Genomic DNA, 22,156 nt, shown 5'->3' with positions numbered 1-22,156 from the left:
AGCACACGCATGTATTAAATGACAGGTCAAAGTGCGCAGAATTATAGATTTTTCTTGTGTCGCTACTTTTCAAAGCCACATGTGGAAGCAGTCATGGCTCACGCTGAGATCACAATCTCACACATTTTGATTTTCATGAATAAAAACCACATCAGATGCACGACAGCCACTTTCAGGCTAAATGTGGATATGCAGCAATGTGATCTCAGGGATCAGAAATCACAGTGATAGGACAACTGAGACCTTACAGCCACCATGGTACACAGCATGCATCAGTGCACCACAGAGCTGAGAGACAGACTCAAAGTGTAACATACCAGATGCTTGCAATGTGGATTGTTGCATAACTGATATGCTTGTGCATGAAGTGAGTTCATAAGATAGAATATGATAGAATTGTTGATGCAGGATTTGAAAGATTGTTACATAATCCGGGACGCCTGATATGTGAGTTATACTTCACGTTGATCCCTGCAGCAGCACTGTACTGTGAAACTTGTTGTGTTTGACCACTCGGGCTGCGTTACAGGGCTGCGGTGTTTTAAAGTTTGTTCAACATGGAGGTCCCCTCGCAGGGCCCTCCAAACCAAACAGGGGTTGTGTTCTGCGCCCGGTGGGGGTGTGGAGGAGCGTGAGGAATTAACATGCCCGCGTGTGTTTGTCTGTGTGTGGCACAAAGACTCATGGTTGGTTCTGGAAATGCTCCTAGTTTAACACCTTTGCGTGGTATTGGCTAAGACTTTCTGGGTTTGGAGCTTAGCAGTGGGGGTCTGATGGATGTTTATGGATAGGCACAGGGGATTTAATATATTTAATATGGATCAACTATTGGCCAGTTGTCCTCTAGTTGTCATGCTTTGTCTAAAAATGAACTGTGCTGTGCACGTATATGGGGGACACACTAACTGGCAATGGCTCCAGGTCATAAAACTAAAAAGGGGGAAGTTGGAGTCAAATGCTGGGCATGTTGCGTATCGTCCAGGATGTTTACAGCTATAAGCGAATTTCCTGTGAACCCCTGGATTATTTTATGACTGGACGAACAGGTCACACTCTAACATACAAGAGGTCACTCGGGATTTGCAGGAACTCAAGCGAAAAGCACCAACGTCAGTTTAAAGGCTGTTTTATGATTTTTAGGATGCTGTTAAACAGACAAAAACATGCAGGCGAGAGCTGCTGCTACGTCTAAATCACTGGATTGTTTTAGGAGTTTTCTGTTTGGCTCTGTTCCTTGGATAATGTTAACTACAGGCTCAGGACACCTATAATCTGGGTTAAAAAATGTTATGGGAAATATTTGCTGAGTTTATTGGTGAGAGTTAAATGAGAAGAACAATACTTGTTTGTGTGCTTAAGTCAGCCTGGCAGTTAGCTTAGCCGGAGGAACAACTGGCAAGGTATGGTTTCAAATCTAAATTTTACGAATACACACATTTGCTCAATCTTTACAAAAGAACTGCAGCAGGAGATTGTATGCGTCAGATGTGTTCAAAACAACAGGGAAATATGTGGAACCATCAGGCGTCCAAAAGTATAATACATTCAAAAGTATGGAAAGGTAATTTGCAGCACAGAATGCCCTGCAGTAAGACTGATACCAGTATCCAGAAAAACACTACAATATGGTTTTTGGCCGGAATCAGAAATCCTGATCTTACAAACAGACACAGGTTTGAGTTTCTGATCAGAAATCCCTCCATGTGAATTTACTTGAGTGGGTAGGTAGGTGTGAGTGTGAGAAAGAGCAGGGGCATGTTTTTGTGTGTGTGTGCGACTATGGAGTCTACAGCTATGCTAGGGGTTGTAACTCTGTGACCCATTCACATGGTTAATAAAACATTCATAGAAGCAGAGGAATGTTATGGTTTTTGTGTGCGTGTGCATGCATGTGCAGGCAAACGTGTGTGTGTGTGTGTGTGCATGCGTTTATGTGTGTGAAAAAGGGAGAATGTGTGTATATGTGTCCTTGTGTCTGTGATGTTGGGCCTCCTGCAGTGACCCCTCGGAGTGCACCATTCTGTCCGCAAACAAAGGGCCGGCTGTTCCCCCCCACTTCAACCGTGGACTGCTCCAGCGCTGCCGACCGCGCGCTGCCGAGCTAACCAAATATTTCCCTTCCTGCGCTGAATTTGTCTCAATAAATGGTTTTGAGTTTTGGGGTTTTCTTTCTCCTCCGGCTCTTTGTTTCTGACAGAGGACTCCTGAACACACAGGTGGTCATTTGATCTCAGCGCTCGGACGGCGGAGCTGGACATCTTGTTTTACCTGAGGCTGTAAAAATGCAGGGCAACAACCCGACTTCCCACAGTTTCACCTCGTGTGACATCTTGACTCTTGTGTGGAAAAACCATCCCCGCAGCACAACGGGCCTCTGTGGGAGTAGTGTTTCATGTGTAATAGACGTCTGACTGATTCAGATTCATTTCGCTCACTTCTGTCTTCACAGCCAGTGGCGAGGTATAGAGAGATGTATTGTGCAAGAGATTTTACTGACTGACGGAATATTTTCTCTGAGCACGGCTCTAACCACTTGACAGGAGAGCTGATTGGTGATTAAGGAAAATAAATGGAATATGTGTGTGTGTGTGTGTGTGTGTGTGTGTGTGTGTGTGTGTGTGTGTGTGTGTGTGTGTGTGTGTGTGTGTGTGTGTGTGTGTCTCCATCCTTAAGCGTTTCAAAAGCTTGCAGGATTGATGTCGTCTCCAGGTCTGACATACGGCTTTTGTTCTGTCTCTCCATCGCTCAATGCCAATGTTATTCACTGACAGAAATATCAAGCTGGTCCTTTATACCTTGAATAATTGCTAATAGCTTATAATTTTTTTTGTGGTTCACATTCATGTTATTGGAGTATGTTTCTGCGCAGACACCAATTACCTTGTCAACTCTAACTACCTCCAAGAAAGCCTTTTTCTGATCCACCTACTGATTCCACAAACCTCTATCTGTCTGTCTGTCTGTTTATGGAACATATATCTCCTGAACTGTTCAACTTATCAGCTTCAAACCTGGCATGTGTGTTGTTCAGAGGCAGATAACGTGCAGTGATAATATTACTAAAATAAAATAACTGAATAAACAAGTGACCAGCGCTCACTGCAGAGTGCCCTCAGTCTGCAGACCAAGTTGAACATGTCAACCTTTAAGTCCTCTGATAAAATACAGCTGTGGTCGATAGCTGGGCCAACCAGATCATTTTGATGATTTGATTATTTTTATTTCACCACATCGACACTAACATTCAGGGGTGTTACGGGAGTTGATCACAGCAACATTAATGTTGAAACTTGCAAATTGTTTCGTTGCAAAACGTTCATTTTGTTGCTGTAATGCTTTGTATCAAGTGCAATTACAGAGCTTTGATTCTGAAAAACAGCAATATCACAAGCTAAGTAAATATGTAAACAGTGTAAATTCAGTTTAATTTTATGTAAAACACTGATGATCAAAGAAGGATGAACACAAAGTTTTCTAACTTCACTCTGCACCATAGACTGTTTATAAAAAGCTCTGCACACATAGCACAAAAAGTGACTGTGTATTGTAGGACTGTTTGAGGAGGACTCACAAGAGACAAGGAATAATCCTGTAGCAGAATTTACACAGGTCAAGCAATCAGCCCATTCCCAACAGGCAGGTTTAGAAGGGCTACTGCACTAGTAGAATAAAAATGTTGTTCGTCAGCAATTGCTTATGCATTCATACAAGACATATTTTACTGACTGAGTGACTCTGCGCTCACACACTGCAGCAACTGAGTGAGCAGTGTGAGCTGGGAGCAGATTATTTTGCAGACAGGGTGTTTGAGCTTTGACTGGTGGTGTGTTTACTCTGACGCCCATGATATTCATTACAGGCCGCGCTGTGCTGCTGCTACTTCCTGAACAAGTCCCATTGGCCTGTGACCTTCACCTCCACAGGCTTTCCTTAAACCCCATTGGGCCGGAGCCAGGATGGAGGAAATTGCCCCATGCAGGAGATTGATTGGCTAAATCCTTTAATTATTTGTATTCTTGAGTGACTTTGCCTTTGGTCTTTGACCGTGTCGGACAAAGACGGGAATGTTTCGCCTCCTTGACAGACCACGCTTTAAAAAAATATTGTGAAATTCAAATGAAATTTGAGGGTTTATTTGAGATGTGGGAATTGCAGAAGGTTTCATAATATTGATAGAAAACAGAGACGAAACACTTGGGAATGAGTTTGAGTGTTTTAACTGTAAAACAAATCAAAGGGCACTTATTTGTCACTTCCTCCTCACTTCACATTTCTGATGTTTTCTTTAACTTGACTCCTGAGGTGGGAAGAATGGACAAAGTGTATTTCTTCAGTGGGACGTGATAATTTTCTTCGTGCATGCATGAGTGTTTGACCACAACGTGGTATGCCCACACACATTCATTACAATATCCTGCTGAGATTTACATGGGGTTTGTTTCTGTTGGGCTGACTTCTACCCAACAGCCTCCAGCCTGTTATCCCAGAGCTCCGGCCCTCTAAAGAAAGCAGATATGTAATTGGTGTTGGGAATATGATGGCAGCACCTTTTCATAGCTTGATGGATCTGTCAGACTGACTCTTGCTCTAATTAGCTTCTGTCTCCATCATTTTGCGAGGCGGTCTGTGATACTTCCCAATAAATGTGCCCTCCTAGCAGAGTAATAACTACAATATCTATTTCCCATTAGTAGGGGGTTGAGGCCTCCTGTTGCTCTCTGGCCTCTAATTGGACCTGACCGTTGCCCCGGTGATGTCACGTTGGCACTTTTCAGGAAGTCAAAAGCCCAATAGTGGTTAAGTGACTGATTAGCGAAAGTCGGGAAAGTGGAGATCGAAAAAGAAACGTGTTTTTATATTTCCAAGTCATGTTGAATCAGTTTGATGTTTCACAGTTTTGGCAGCCGTTGATACAAGTACAAACATTTCATCCACTGAGGTCCATTGTCTCTGTTGATGTGACAGGCGGGTCAGCCTGCAGAATAAATATACTGTACGAGAGAGTGAGACCCGTGCACATTGTCAGCCGCAGAGAGCTTTGCTGTAAGGTCAAGGCCAGAGCAGCGGTAGCTAATCTCACTGGAACGCAGGTTCAATTAATATCAGTGAAGGCCCAGTGTTGATAACTTCCTGGTTTTAAACAAAGTTAACCCTTGGCCTTATCTACATTATTGCTTTTATCAGATGAGAAGACAAGAGGAAATGTTTTTTTTAAATGAACATAAGGGATCAGCATTAAAACATAATGTGAACCAGGGGTGGATCCAGTGGTGGGGCCAGGGGGCACTGAAATTGGATTGGCTCCTGAAGTGACCCTGTCCTGTCAGTTTATTCTTAAAATGATCTAATCACCTACATATCACACCTAAATATGAAAATTTTTATTTTCTAAATTTTGTTTAAATATAATACTTAAGTATACAGTATACAAACAGTAAAAAAGAATGACTTAAATATGCACCTTACCTAATCAAAAACTGTGCAGGGATGCTGGACATTAGCCCCTTTTTGAAATGGTGGCCCCTTTATAGCCCCCCGATTTAGAAAAATCCTAGATCCACCACTGAGGAGAAAACCAAGAAGTTTTAGAAAGTGTAGGGAGAGTTATTTATGCTATTAAACAACACAAATTGTTATTAAATATATTGATAATGCACAAAAGAAGATACATGAATTCTTTAATTTTAGTTTTTAAGTTTTATCCTTTATTCCTCTATTTTGACTGTCAACTTTGTCTCTTTCCTCTTCCTTCACTCGTTCTTTCTCTTACTCTCTTACACCCCTCAGTGATTGATTGCCACTGCTTAAAGCTGACGGTTTGATTTGTGAACAGGAAATACTAAAAAGCTTGTGATAGCTGATATGTCTGCTTTGTGACTGAACTCAGCAGATCACACAAAATAAGACTCTGGACATAAATTGTCAAACATTTGACAACTGCACAGTTAAAAGGAACAATGTCCAATTTCTCATTACTTTACTTTTCTGGTTCAATGCACCCCCTGGAACTTTGGGATCAATGGCCCTGCATGGTCCCCCTTGTCAATGCTTTTGCGTATAAATTATAAATGATATTTATGAATGGTTTTGGATGTATCAACGTTCATGTGAGTTAACATTCAGCCTCTGTGTAAACTGAAACCTCAGTCCTATAGTTCAGAGTCTTTCTGATTCACAAGGCCTTTTTCTGAAATGAATGGACTTCCCCTGCTGACACTGAGAGCAGCAGGGGAGCGGTGTCAGATGTTACGTGTGTGTGTGTGTGTGTGCGCGCTTATGTGCCTGTTGTGTACTTGACTGCTTCCAAAGTCATGGAGCATGGACCGAGGTCTTCACATTGTTTAAACGGACTCTGCAACCCTCAGTTTCAACGTAAAAGTATTCAGGCTACAGGAGTCTCACGATCATCTGCTCTGAAAACTTTCCTAACTCGACAAAAGCACAATCCTCCTCCAGTGCTCCCTTTTACCTGCTGTACCTCAGACGTGAGGTAGAGACGGATGATAGATTTGAATATGAGACGCCTGATGTCATGCTTGGCAGCTAAATAAGCCCGGAGCAAGAAAAATATTCTCTTTGACAAGTCGTTAATATAGTGATTCTAATGGAATGGGAAAAAGGCTAATTTGTTGGAACTGAAACACTGTGAATGTGTATTTTTTTACCTTCTGGCTGGTTGACTATTACTCAATGCCTTCACCGTTTTTACCTGTTTTTTAGTGCCCTGGAAAAAAATCATTAAATATCAATTAAACCAAAGTTAAGAGCATATGAGTGTGTGTCAGCAGTGGCTGTGATCTCACACATCCTTTTTTAATAGAGCTGTGGGGTCGTATTAGGGAGATAAAGCTGTAACAGGAGTGCACATTGGGTCATGACAGTGTCAGGGGTGAGACATGTGGCACACACCAGAGTGCGTCTGCTAACACCCAGACGTCTGCTGTACCACACAGAGCTGATTGTTCCACAGCCATGGGCCCTTCCATTCAGGATCCAGGGCCTTCTCCGGTCCATCCTGGGCCCAGAGAGGACTCCCCTCTCTCCTGGGGGTGACTAATGCTGAATGACAGTCAGACACTGATCAAAGCTTCTCCTGGAAGCCCCCCCTCGTCACAGTTTGGGGGGGGGCGAGAGGAGACGATAAGTGGAGAGACAGGAGCAGTATGCCTGGTCTGGACCTGGGCCAGGGATCAAGGATCAGACAGCATGGCTGGACTTTATTAGCTTCATCCCAGACAATACACACTCTGCAGTGGACCTCCACCACTGCCAGATTATCTCATCTCTCTTCTTAGCCTGGTGGCCCTGAGCCATGCCACACAGGAGTTCTGCAGCAGGAAGGGAGGCCTGGTTAATAGATGCTGAGTCTGGCCTTTGCACTTTTGTGTATCCAAATACAAAAACAGACCCATACTCGTCTGAGTATTTGCTGTCAAAAAAGTCTAATCCAACCCAAGGATTCTGTTTTATGCTTTTTAAATTATCAGTTTTATAGAGCATCAAACCACATATTCAACTTGAAGCCCAGTTCTCAGATTCCCATGGAGGTGTTTATGTTAGTTTGATGTGCCTCGAGGCACTCGGCATGAAATGTAACGTGGCTGAGTGAAGATCTCTGGCAGCCAAAGGGAAAATACAGTATTTTCATATGTGAACATGTGTTCTTTCATGTCCATGTGTGCAAGTTCAAGCTAACCTATGAGCAGCAGACGAAGTAAACTTGTCTGTAAAACATGTTTATATTTGTAATATAAAGTTAAGCACAATATGTCATGGTATATCCTGGGAGCATACATTTCTCCCATGTTAACTGTTCTGACCAGAGCCAAAGAAAACACTTAGCCTGGGCTCGACTGCCTCCTGAACTCTCTGTGTTTCTCTATCAGGGCACATGGTGAAAAGTGGAACTGTACAGCAAGAAAATGTGTAGTCTTGTTTTTCAGACAGGAAACATAGAGTCAGCTTTGTCTTCATCTGCTGTTCAACGTGTTCTTGTTGATCATCCACTTCTGAGGATGCACAAAATTCTCAAGCTACATCCATGCTGGTATATCTTCATTTTAAAACTCATCAACCCCACTATGGATACACCTGATGTCCACACTACTCTGGTATTTTGAAATGGAGGAATTTAGAAACGCTGCTGGCCTTGTTTTAGTTTGAAAACCAAAATCTGTGTTTTTGTCTACAAGCGTTGATGATCATGTTGTCTTTGCTAACAGCGGCTACATTCTGCATTTTACAATGATACACCTGCTTACATGCAGGATATGAGCTGTTATTCCAGCAATTCCTTTGTGCTCATGCAAGCCTAGTGTATGTTAGTTGTCACTTGCAACACGTTTTCAGGCATTTTAGTATGGATGGCGATTAAAACTGATACGGAGCCAAAACACTTGTGTGGACAGAGATTATATAAGATTATCTAACCCTAACCCGAACCATTTTCAAACGAAATGAAGGAAATCAAACCTTTTGTTTGCAATCAGTGACCGAATGGAAACAAGCTTTGAGAAGAAAGTCGCTCCAGGGGAGTTTATGTAGGAAACAAGTGAGCTTTATCTTGCTTTGACATTGCTTTGATGCCTGTCTGTTGTTACCAATACAAGAGGGAGGTGAAAGTATAGGAAGTGCTTTGTGACCTCCTCAGTCTGCGCCTCGAGGCAGCCTCTACACAGCAGCTCCATGGCATTAATTGCACGTAGGAGCTCTGCGTTGAGAAAACCCTTGATGTGATGGATGAATGAAGGGCACGGAGCGGCAACTCTGGGCCTGATTGTGTTTCTCTTCAGTCACCACATTGCCAATACAAACCTGGACAGGCATAGACAAACAAGACAGAGGCCAATAAGTCACTCTCTCTCGCTCTCTCTCTGGAAAGAACAGTCTGTGGTCGCTGGCAGTTACATACACCTTGTTAGGCTGCAGGGCGACATGCTGCATTAAACAAACTAATACACATTTTTTGTCCTATCAGCCAAACACATCAGTAATGTTAATGTACAACTCAGTGACTAACACCATTAGTAGCTGTCAGTGGTGATCATATATTTGGCCATTCAGCAGCTTTCCAAACAATCCCATTGGCAGCAGTTGAGTTCAAGTGGATGTAAACAGGAAATAAAACCACCCGTCATGTTGTGGCTGAACGTGCCCTTGACCTTCCTCTTTGGCTTAATGCACCAAAGGTAAAAACAATCCCACATTCTGCTCTGCATCTCTCATCATTTCTCAATATATCATTAAAACTGTTTATGTTCATGCCATTATTTTGCTTATTGCTGTGGAGCTGAGTGTTCTGATATTGTATTTTGATCTGGAGAGCTTCAAACACGTCACCATAAATCCTGAAATGCAAATCACAGATCCAGAGGATTGCTACGGTGCCTCGAGGTCTGAGCGCAGTCTTGATGGGGTGAAATTCAAAAGAATAATCGTGGTTTTGTGGGAATGAAAACTGAAACCGTGGCCAAGCAAGATCCACTGTGAAGTGCTTCCGTATGCCTCCTGAGTCCAACAGCCTGTGATTACATTGTTCAACCAGCGCAGTTTGTGTTCTGAATTCGTACAGTTCCTATCCATCCAAATCCATCTCATTAAGTCAGATTTGCCTTGTTCGACTGAAATTGTCTAAGTGAAGCTCAAACGTGGCTTGTTTAATTTCAAGCTTCATCTGCAACAATAAAACACTGTTATTGTGGCCCCGGGGCCCGCTCCTGAAATAAGCCACTAAGTGTCTGCTTTAATGGCTGCGATCAGAGGGTCTTTGAAAAAAGATCCTGGTCGACCACAACAACTGGCTTTCACAGAATGTGGCTTCTGATCCATATGGAAACCAAAATGTTTTCAAGACATTTATGATGCTTGATTCCACATGTCAGTCTGGTTAGGACACACTGGATATTTACTAAGACCTATGGAAAATAAAATCAGACTCGACACCAATTGTTTATTTTGCTCCCCCAAACTACTTATACCAATCTTACACCTAAATTAGTGTTTATATGCGAGATAACTTAAAAGTGGATAAAGCTGCTGAAGAAAAAGGTGATTGACAGCAGCTTTGGTCAATCTACGGTCATGCTTTTGGTTAATTTTAGTTTTCATTTGCCCACTTTGAGGTTTCCATCAATGCAAAAAAAACAAACTAACCAATTAAAAGGGAAGTGGCTGGAATTATGTTGGTGCTCTCAACATTTTGAGTTTGCATTTAAAGCAATGTGTATTTTACAGAAACAGACCTTGATGTGAGGGTTCTGGATGGAAATGTTACTGATTCTCAGATTTAGTTAAAAAATATAGTTTTATAATGCTCTGAACATTAAAAATGATTTCCATTCGCAGATGTCTCATGGATACATTGAAGCGAAATAAAAAAAAACACCAAACAATCTGTTCTCTATCCAAAATAGTTATTGAGAGAAAATATGTTTTTTGTTTTTGTAATTGGGGCAAACCAACAGTTAATGATATAAAACAACCCCAAGCTCTAGGTTGCGTAAAGAATTAAAAAATACATTATTTATTTCTTTAAATTGCTAAATACTAAATGTAGATTCTTATCTTCTCAACAGAGTGAAAATGACAACAGATTATCACAAACCAAAGTATTAAATATCCAAATATGCATACACATGAGAAATGGCGGCCAGAAATGTTGTTCAAGTTTTGGTGACTGAGATGGAAACCACAAAGACATGGTGTGGAATGGAGCCACTGGACATTGTCCAAAGATATACAAGAGTCATCAGGAGATGACATTTCCCCCCGGAAAACCCAAAATATGATGGCACCACTTCACTTCCTGATGAACATACTGTAATTGTGAAGTTTCATGAAATTCAAAAAGTTTTTTGACTTCTGCTCTGGAAATGATATAATTACAGTTGGATGGTAGATTGATGGACGGACATACTGATCCATATATCCCCCCCGCATTATATGATGAGGAGATAAACAAGGAAATGCTCACACGTGTCTGAGAATTCAAAAATAAACAAAGAATTTACTGAAACAAGGACCCCAATTATTTAAAGAATGTCAGTGAGTTATAAATGTGTGGAAAACATTGAGAGGAAGAAATGAACAGAAGAGGGGAACACAGAGTTGCAGCAGAGTTTGGTAAAGAGCCAGACATCAGAGAAATCCGGGGCCCGCTGCCTCTTGTTTCCTTTATAAACCCACATGGCACACGACCAGCTGTTTGACGGCCCTGAAAGAAATCGTCCGATTGTTTTTGGACACTGTGGCATCGGAAAATGTGTCTCTCGCTGTTGGCCTGGCCGCAGTCACATCTCAAGCAGCTCTGCGTCTCTGCAGCATTCCACTACTATTGTGAATAATCATAGGGGTGTGTGACGAGCAGCAGAATGTCTTTCTTCTGAAACCTGGCTGCTGCGTGACGCCTGGGAGGAAGGAAGTGGACTTTAAGGAAGATGACAGCTGACAGATGCATCGCTCTTGGAGGCTGCTGGTGCTGTTTGAGGACTCAGACTGGATGTGAGGGTGATGCTCATCAACCACTTGTCATTGTCTCCTTCACTGGATACAGCTGAGCCAGATCTGGAGGCTGTGCATCATGTCCTTTGGCCCAAAGGAAACGGAAAACTGTGTCCTTCTTTTTCACACTCCCCACGTCTTTTATCTTACGCCTGCTCTTCTGCTTGAGAATTTGCGTCTTTCTTTTGAGGCTTTCATGGCGGGTGGGTCGCCCGGACCATGTGAATTCCCATGGCAGTTCAGCCGTTTTCTTGCTTTGCCACGGCGAGGCTCTCACATGACCCACAGTTAATTTGGATTCCTGAAACCCCAAAGCCAGCACTTTATTCTTTCTTTGTGTTTAATGTTCTTTTTTTTCTTCTTCTGTGGAAATGCTTCTGAGTGGAGGAGCTTTATCAGCCCGGCCTGCCTGCTGGGGAGATAAAAAAAAAAGAAAAGAAAACAACCTGCAGCGCTGGGCCTAATGAGAACAGCTTGTTGATTTATTCCACTTCAAGATCCAAGTCCTGCACGTCTTTCTCCGTGTCTGTTCCCTTCATTCTCCTCCTCTCTGGTTAGGTCAGTGGCCATGGAGGAGTAAGTGAAGTCGTTATTTGTTGTGTTTTGTTTTTTAAGCACAGACATTTTCTCTTTCAAACACACATACAGACTTACACTGGCCACTCTCACCAGCTGGCAGTCTTGGACTGTGGAAGAAGAGAGCTTTGTGATGGAGGGCGGCCTGCTGAGCATGCTCTAAACACACCCACAGTGCTTCAGGGGAGAGGAGCTGGGAAAGCAGAGGCCTGAGAGAACACAGAGGCCTCGAAACAGCAGCAGCCAGTGACCCGGCCCGTTGCTAACACTTTACATTATCGCCCCAACACCATTACAATACACAAGGGAGGGAGAGATCCCAGTCACAGGTTTGGACACTCCTCAAAGTGGAACCTACAGTAAGAAATAAGGTTTATAAATGCTACTGGGGGTGGGGGGACGTGTCTGCTGTGAAAATGGGGCCTGCGTTACAAAGTCAACCAAACAAAGTTCTGTAAATTGCGTGTGTCATTATTGGAAAAACAGAGAGTTGGGGTTTGAGGTTTGACAGACTTCTATAATGTGTGGGGCTCCTCCACATCTAAAAGAAAATCAAAATAAACCCGAGCGTTGGTGCCAAAATTACAACTATAGATTTCAAAAAGGCTTCATGCATTATTCAAAGATAAAAGAGCGCCCAACATGTCAGGGGAGAAAGAATAATAAACTCCCTGCAGGAGGAGGCCTGGGCACAGCAGAGAAAGGCCTGTCACTTGTCTTGAGTGTGTGTGTGTGTGTGTGTGTGTGTGTGTGTGTGTGTGTGTGTGTGTGTGTGTGTGTGTGTGTGTGTGTGTGTGTGTGTGTGTGTGTGTGTGTGTGTGTGTGTGTGTGTGTGTTTGATAAAGGATGGCAGAAGATTGATGAGGCTGTCATCTTTGGTGGTATCATGGTAACAGTCTGATATTGTAATGGAGGGGAGATTTGAACTGGGGGATAATGGCTGTCAGATGTGGATGTGGTGAAATCCGACAGGTGGGACACGCCTTTCACCACATTCTCTTTTCAAATCCATTTTATTTGTATGGCGCCAAATCACCACATACTTTAACCAGGCACTTTACATAGTTAAATACATAGTAAAGTATAATGGAGAAACCCAACAGCTCCCACAATATAAATACTTTGCGACTGTGGCAGGAACAAACCTCAGAACGGGACTCAGTGATGGTGTCCATCTGCCTTGACTGGTTAAAATGGGCTTCTCAAATTCATTAGTGCTTAAGTATCAACCCATCTTTTATAGAATGCTCTTGTATATTAAGAGCCAATATTGATGATTTAATGAAAGGTGTGCATTAAGAAATGTGAGTGGCACGGTGGTGCAGTGGTTAGCACTGCCACCTCGAAGCAAAGTGGTTTGATTTGCGGATTGGCCAGTGTCACTACTCGCAGTTCAAAGACATGTCGGGGTTAGGTTAATTAGAGACTGTAAATTGACTCAAGGTGTGAATGGTTGTTTGTCTCGACCCTGTCATACACTGGCGACCTGTCAGGAGTGTACTCTGCCTCTCGCCTAATGTCAACTGGGATTAGCTCACACTCCCCTGCGAGTGGTGCAGATAAATGATGGATAGATTAAGAAATTTATTTTTTAAACAGCTTCATGGAACGCATTCAGTGAAAACAGGGATGACGCTGGCCTCCAATGTTGAACCTAAGCATCATCTCAGCATATTAGTTTTAATACTCTCAGGGAAACTATGAATAGTGTTAATCAGTCCATTAACTTCATGGTTAATTAGAACAGCAACAAATCTGATGAAGTCAGATTGTAAAAATCAAGCCCTGTTTCATGTTTCTCTCCTAGAAACAACTGATAAAGACAACAGACAATGTTATTTCGGCAACTTGGGGACAACTTCATTTCAGTATAATGCATAAAGACATTAAATACCTCATAATAATCATCTAGTTCTAGTAGGTAAACAAGACAGAGCCTCTTTCTGACATCGTGAGAAACATATTTCCTTTGTCTAGTTACTTGACGTCAACTGGCAAACGATCCATGATATTCCATGACATAGTTCATGCTGCCATGTTGGTGTGATTTCTGGTTATGTTACACCGTGGAAAGTTTTCGAGCTGAGATGCTGCACGTCAGCTTTCACTCCAGAAATTGTCCATTATGAGCAGCGAAAGCCAAACCTACTGTTTATCTAAAATCCAAAAATGCTGCCCTCATCGTTGTCCGCTGCCCTGCAAGGTCAGAGGCAGTTGTGTTCCACTACCTCTGGCTGTTTCCACACACGCTTTGAGGCCAACTTTTCTTTTGCCATGATGTGAAATCAAATTGCAAAGCCCCCCACCCTCCTTTCTCGTTAAACAGAATTCCTTGTAGAAGTTTCCAGCCTGTGTTCTCACTGGGGTCTTTACCAGGTAAACAGCAGCAACATCTAAATCAGTGGAAAATGTGCCTCATGGAGCGGGGCAGCCCAGCTTCTCCTACGCCCAGCGTTTCTGCAAAGGTGTTAAACATTACAACCATATCAGCTGGAGACCACAGGCCGAACAATAATGAAACGGGGAGTCAAATTGTGAGACGGGAAAGGAATTTTTAACAGTATTTAAAAAGCTGACTTTGTACAGCTGCAGGTGTCGCAGAGGGTGACACATGGAGCAGAGTCCCAGTGAAGCTTCAGAGCTCCAGATATTTGACATCTTAATAACCCAGATGAATCTGAACAACCTGCCGACTTCCTGTAAGGTTTTATCTGTGTCCAAGAGAAGCAGAAATTAGCATGCCTCGCTCCCTCTGGGTGCACGCCTGTCGCCGGCTATTAGCACGTGGGAGTGTCGGTGCCTGTCGGGGTGTCGAGGAAAGCCCTGCATGGTGAGGTGTTTCCACGTGGAATCCCCCCTCCAATTTGCCTGCTCGCTCGTTAGAGTTTCCAGCCACTTAAGAGAAACGTTGTTATTTTAATACACCCTCTCACACACTCACACGTGTTCCTGCTCAGTCACATAACAGCCGGCATTAATACAAACGTGCCAAACCACACATAACCTTTTTTTGATGTAAACAAGGTATTAATGTCTTCTAATGTTCCCAATTCTGTCTTGGCATGAAGAAGAAGAGCGTCTACACAGACCACTCTGTTAATTGTCTCCGAAGTAAAACCACAGTGGGATTGGATGATTCTGAGTAACTAAAAACAGGCGAGGAAAAGCCTCCTGAAGTGTTTTACAGCCCCTGTTATAAGGTCACATGCACTGAGTGGTCACGGCTCAGTAATAGTTGCACGGCTACGCTTGATTTCAAGGGTCTGATTGATGCTCTCCCTTAATGATCTTCATGTCCCATGCTGTGAGGTTTACTAATTACCTCAACCAAGGAGGTTATGTTTTCATCTGCGCTAGTTTTTGGTTAGTAAGCACGAAAACTACTATACTATACTGTATGTGAGAAATAATAAGAGGGAGTAATTCATCAAGATAAAAAACTAACAAAAACCACACATATTTGAAGAGCTCATATTTATGAATGTGCACTAATCGGTTCCACTTGATTGAATTTAATTGGACTGTTGGACTGTGCTTTACTGAGTGCCATTCCAGTCTTAAATATGATTTTATAATTTTATTACATTTATTTTGAGGACAAAAGATACAATGAATTCACCCACAAGAAATTATTTTTATCTTAAACAACAGAATAGAAAGGTCTTTGCTGAAAAGATAATATTGATCGGCTTTTCTCTCTAATAATCATTTGTCAAATAATCCTTTGCATATAAATGAATGTACTTGGAGATGTGAATGACAGGCTAACCATGTAACATTAAAACGTCCTGCTTTATAACTGAATGTAAAATGTTGATTGTGTTGTTGGTGCAGCTCCACAAAGTGAGATATTCTACTGACATCTATGAGGGGTTAGGGTTAGCGCTCTAAACCCTGTTTTCTACAGATGCTACTACCGAGGTCTCAGCATATGTGTTTTCATTGTTGACGCTTTTGACCGAGGCCCATCTGGATAGTTTCAGCTAAAATGTGACTTGCCTGAGATTGTTGGTATCACAAAGTTTATATTTGTCTTTGTAAATATCACAGAATATACATGAACATATATACATTTAATATCTAATTGTAACTTTCCCAACGAAGGCCCATGTTACTTCTTTAGTGACCAGGAAGTGCTGTGTGCCTTGACATGGCTGTAAAAGAAATGTGATTGATCACGTGTGTGGGTGGAAAGAAGAAAATGATGAATTTATCAAAGTGTTTTTGTCTGTCAGCTTCTACCTTCCTTGATGTGTGTGGGAAAATGTCAAGAAGTGAGGGTGAGGTCACACTCGTGCACCCAACGAAACACACGCACTCACACACTCTTAATAAAAAGCATCAAGATACACAACATTTTTACTAAGTGAACATTGATTAATGCTGTTCATCTTCCTATAACTCTGATAAATGACGCTTTAAATGGGAATTAATGATCTCCGCCGTTCTTGCACACATGCACCTTAAATAGCAATTTCCATACATAATGCCTTGTGACGATGAAGATATCGAGCTGTCAACAAACCCCTGGGTGTTGCAGAAGGTTTTTGTCTTCCCCTGCCTGCTTCACAACATCACAAATAAAAAAGAAAAATGCAGCTCTCTGCCACACACATGCAGAGCCAGCTTCAAAGTAAACATGTTTTCTAATTCTATGCGGCAACCAAACCCGTCAGCGTCGTTCTATTCATACATCCCTCCGGACATTTACCCGACAGAGCGGCTCGCATGCAGCCTCGGTCGTGACACAAACTCATGAAAAACAAGCACACACATTACAATAGCAACCTGTACTTCAAGATACACACATCTCTATCTCCACTAGTCTCTGGCATGGTCGTGCTGCCCTCTCTTTGTGCTCCAAACAACATCTTCCCTTCTTTAAAGAATGCCTCTGATGGGCCTCTTTGACACGCATTGTTTGTGCAAGAGAATTTAGACTCTCAGCCCCTGGCCTTGGCCCTCATCTGCAATCCAACCATAGGCAGGGCTGCCACTGTGACTAATGCCTTATGGACCTGCCTCTCCGAGTGTGTGTGTGTGTGGATGCATTTCTGTGTATGTGTGTCAGAGAAAGAGAGAAAGTGTGACTAATGCCCAGAGAATGGTATTTATACATTAGGGGGCCATTAGTAGTTTAGGCTCCTAGATGGAACAGCAGGGAGGGAGACAAGCATTGTCGTGGCCCCCGTCACCCATATCACAGGCAGAGGCAGCCGCCGCCCCTGCTGCAGCAAACAGCCATTTTTAGGATGTTGGAGAAACAAACAACAGCTGCACTGGAAAATCACTAAGTGGAGGTTGTTTTAATGTTTTCTAAGTTTATGTCAGGACTTCTGTGGCAGCTTTTTGAATACACAAGTAATATTATTTCCATATTTAAATATAAAATACAACATTTACACTCATATCATCAAAGCAATACAAGTGAAAATAATCATATGACAAGGCAGGGAAAGACAGGTAAAATATTTCCATCAGCCACAACCACTTGACTCAATTAGTTAAAGTTGGTTTTTTCCCTCATCTGAAAATAAAAATGTTGTAATTTTGGTGAACTGATTTTTTTAATGTTTGGTAACATCACAACCGACCTTTGAGAAAGATTTTGGATGATATAGAGACGCATATTTATGACTGTTCTACTCACCACTATGCTGATGGAGGGGTGGGTGAAGTGTTCGAGTCCACAAAACACTTTTGGAGTTTCAGGGGTAAACAACGTTGCAGCCATATGCAATAAAGTTAAAGTAACTGGGGATCACTTCTTCAAACGTAAAAAATAATGAGTGAATTTTCATTTTGGGTGAACTATCCCTTTAATATACTTCACTGAAGGTAGAAAGATAATGAAGAATAAGTATTTTTGAAAGTTCCGATACGAACACCATGGCTCTGGTCAGGCAGGTATTATGAGTTATGGTCTTTCTTTCCATAATGTTTGCCAAGTCTAGACTATAGCGCAGACAAGGAAAACACCATATTTCAGTGAGGCCATCTATTCACAGAAAACACTCCAGCAGTGATCGCAGATAAGGTGTTGTAATAACACAGGGGCTGTCACTAATGGTACAAGAAAAGAAAACGCTGTGCAGACACAGATAACGAATGAGAAACACACATGTGGAGCGACAGTTAACACATTTTTAAAACTAATATATTCAAAATGATATGAAAACGAAAATTCAGACATGTGTGAATTGAAACTCTTCTCTCATCACCATATCTCTAATTTTAACATTTAGCTAAACTTTGCAAAGGCATGAAAGGAAGTCTCAGAGCATCAGGTTTTGTGTGTTCAGGTATTTTTGAGTTATGCCCAGTGAGGTGGCACACCAAGGTTAAGGTTTGCCCTTCATTGGGTGGCGTTGGAAGACCCAATGTGTGTATATGTTTGTGCATATGTGTGTGTATGTGAAAGAGGCAGTAACGAAAGGTTTAAAAATACCATACCGCTCCAAGATAAACCCTGACTCCCACGGTCTGACATTTACAGAGGCCTGGAGTGTGTGTGAAGGGGTTGCCTTGCATCGTGCACACTGTGTATGTGTGTGTGTGTGTGTGTGCAGTTTCCCTTCACCTTGGAGAAAAGCTCTATTGATGTAAGATGGTGATCCTGTCGCTGTGTCAAGAGCTGACCAGGGTCAAGAGGAAACTCTGGGGTTTTCCATATAGGCGTACAGTTGTGTATGTGTGCGTGTTTGCATGTTTCCCATGTTTGCACAGAGCAGTATGACGTTTAAAGTGTGTGATTCATGCATACATGAGGAGGGAAATCTGTTTTCATGCGGCAGGGCTTCGGGAAGGAGACAGGTGCCTCTCTGGAGGCCCAGGGCAGGAGAAGGCAGTCTCATGGTAACAATAGCTCATAGTGAGTTGTTGGACACACACGCTGATCTGACATGTGCTGATATTATAAGGCCCCTTAACTCAGAGCTTTCCAGGGGTTTATTGAAAAAATTTACATAATTACAACTGAAAGCTCCACCAAACCAATGTCAAAGATTTCATTGGATATCACTTTTGTCTGTTTTGTCTAACATTTGCTGCTGGTGTTCTCCTATGCCTCCTTCACAGGGAAGAAGAAACCTATAGCCAACGACTGTTTGTTCAAAAGTCTCAGGGGCATTGGAAAATGTATTGTGAAGTAATGACAGCCAGGCCTATTAGCTCCATCTACTGGTATCCAAACCAAATGTAAAAAAAAAAAAAAAAATTATAATTATTAAATGATGAATGTAAAATTGCACTTTGTTTGAAATCAGTCTATAAATTTGAATTTCTGGGGCAATATTAACGTTCGCACTCATGGGCAATGATGGGCAGAATCCAGACTGCATTGTTTATATTAGTGCCCAACAGATCAGCTGATATAAACCTTTCACAGAGATATCGGCATCTAGGTTTTTAAAAAACTTATTTTACAGAATAAATCCACTATTTGGATGCATTTATATATTTTAATTTGATTTATAAAATATTAAGCCCAATTTTCTTTATATATTGATCGATATATCAGTATTGGCCCCGTCAAATGCATATTGGTCAGGCTATAGTCATTTGTTTAGCAATGTGAAAAGCAAAGTATTAATAATTTTTATTTCCTCATTGAGTTATGTGCACCATCTGCAGATGTGGACTAAAGCTTTACCAACAATGGAAATGTACATGTGGTTGTGTTCACAAAGAAAGAAACTGCCATGTTTGACATTTTCACGTCCAACATAAACAGCCTTTAACCATCAGCCTTCACTCCGGCCTCGTCACCCTCACCAGCAGACCCCCACCATGCACAGATCTGTCAGGTCAATAAAATATGACCTTTGGCAGTGTACATCTGATAAAGTTCCTCAGTTTACGTGGTGACAGTCTGCACCGGAGTAATTTACCGGGCTTCAATAAAGGAGCACTCAGCGCCTCTGCCTCCTCTGGCTCAGTGGTTTGTGACAGGCGGGCAAGTGGAGGAGCAGCCCAGTCAGTGACCCGCCATGGTTGATGTTCATCACAATGACACTGACCTACTTAACTGCCACCTCCTCTTGGATGTCAAAGAAATCACTGCCTGACATTTTGAGAAAAGCTTGGTCAATATTAGTTGGGCAGGACAAATAATAACCTGTCCTCTGCTTGATGAACAACAACTACTGATGAAATAAAGGAGAAAGAAGAGGAATGACTCTTCAGTGGGCTGCACCCGTCTCCTATTCCTCATCTCATTGGTGTTGTCTTTCAAAAGCCAGGTTCATTTGCTTACCAAATGTCCTCGGAGCATACACACGCCTAAGTGGAAACCATCAAAGCTTACGTCTCAACTTGAATTAGACACAGATTGATGGTGGTGAGGCAGAGAAGGCTCCTTCGCCGCGTACTTAGTAAGAGGCGAATGTGGGAGGCAGTGACCCGGAGCAAAGGTCTCATCAGCGCCTGTCCCCATCTGAGGCCCCTCTGCCTGTCAAAGTCACATTTTAATCGCAAACATAATTTGAATTTACACTAATGAATACAAATGACTCCCAGGACTCCACAAGCTGAGAGTAATAAATTATTATCGCTGCTAACAATCGTATTTCTGAAGCCCTTTTTCAATTAGCTGCCTCTGCGGAGATGATCACGGAGGGCCCGCTCAAATTAAGATAAACGACGCCGCTCGCATCGCCGTGCGTCTGCTCCTCTGATTTAATAGCTTTCTAATTCAGGAACATCTTCGACGTGACGAGGCGTGAGCCTTTTTTTCCATCTCCGAGCAGAGGCTGATGGGAAAGTCACCTAATTGAAAGCAGGTGTTAATTAACTTTGTTCTGATGTGGCACGCGGTTTTGGAGTTTGACAAAGAGAAGATCGTCCTTGCCACTCAGTGACACAGACCATTCAGTTCACATAGAGAGGCCTTTTGCTGCACTTTGCAATTTTTGTAGTATCATCCATCCTTGAGCTAAAAATTTAAATAAAAAAAAACATCAATTATGATGACACATTCTCAGTGTCCCTCAGGAAAATTCATTTATGTGTGCTTTCATCATGTAACTACTGTATATTTAGCACAATTTGAATATTTGTTTAATAAATTAGCCTCTGAAATAACAGTGAATTGTTATTTTGTTTAAGTTTTCTCGTGGCACATTTTGCTGTTGTTCCCTCCTGTAAAGAGCATCAGCAAAACTAAAGTTGATGCCGACTGACAGGTGCTCATTTACTCTGGCTGCTTGGAGAGGTCGCATGATAATTACAGCGAATTATGGCTGTGGAAAAAAGAGTTCTGCTGATGGACTCGATATATTTGTTGCTCCAGAGCCCAAAAACCAAACACCTAAAATACTGTGGAATCAACCTCTCTGGCCTGAGAGGGATAAATAAATAACTGGTTCACCTCTGATGTAGCCTGTCATTAAAATAGATCAACGGCAGGCTGACATATGGTTTGATGTGTCACAGCCATTCCCTTCATCCTTGCATTATCAGTATCTGGTTCACAATAAATGCACCACAGTCAACTAGCACTTGATGATCTAATTTCTCCATTATATTATTCTCTTCTACATCCAGTTAACTAGGTCTTTGTGTCTATGGAGATTGAAAGCAAAAATAATAATGCATCCTGCAATGAGGCTTCATAACAAAATCCTATTTGACTGTGATATTTTTAGTATTCATTTTAAGAAGGTGTTTTAATTGTCTTTTGTGTATTGTGTGATAGGGATGAGCAGGATACTTTACATATTATTACCAGCAGATATAAACTGATGAGTGGATATGATCAATACCAAATATAATCCATCTTTCCATCCAAATATTGTTTATTTTTTTTGAGCACATGAATGTTGGTGCATGAATCCAGATTTCTTTTTTAATTTGAAGTATTTTTGCGTTTGTTTTATAATTTTTTAGATTCATTTATCAGAGAATATTATACATAGATGCTTAATATTTGGTTATCAAATGGCTTTAATTCATTTATACTCAAAAGTATCATGTATTGAATGAATTTTCATTATCTACTTTTTAAATAATAATTATTGCTATTAATATGAATCATTTAGACCCTGGCATTACTCTAGTGCCTGTTGTAATTATGTTTATGCAG

This window comes from Paralichthys olivaceus, chromosome 14, assembly GCF_024713975.1.
Source record: "Paralichthys olivaceus isolate ysfri-2021 chromosome 14, ASM2471397v2, whole genome shotgun sequence".
In the NCBI taxonomy this organism is placed as follows: domain Eukaryota; kingdom Metazoa; phylum Chordata; class Actinopteri; order Pleuronectiformes; family Paralichthyidae; genus Paralichthys; species Paralichthys olivaceus.
Note: the sequence above shows the minus strand (reverse complement) of the source record.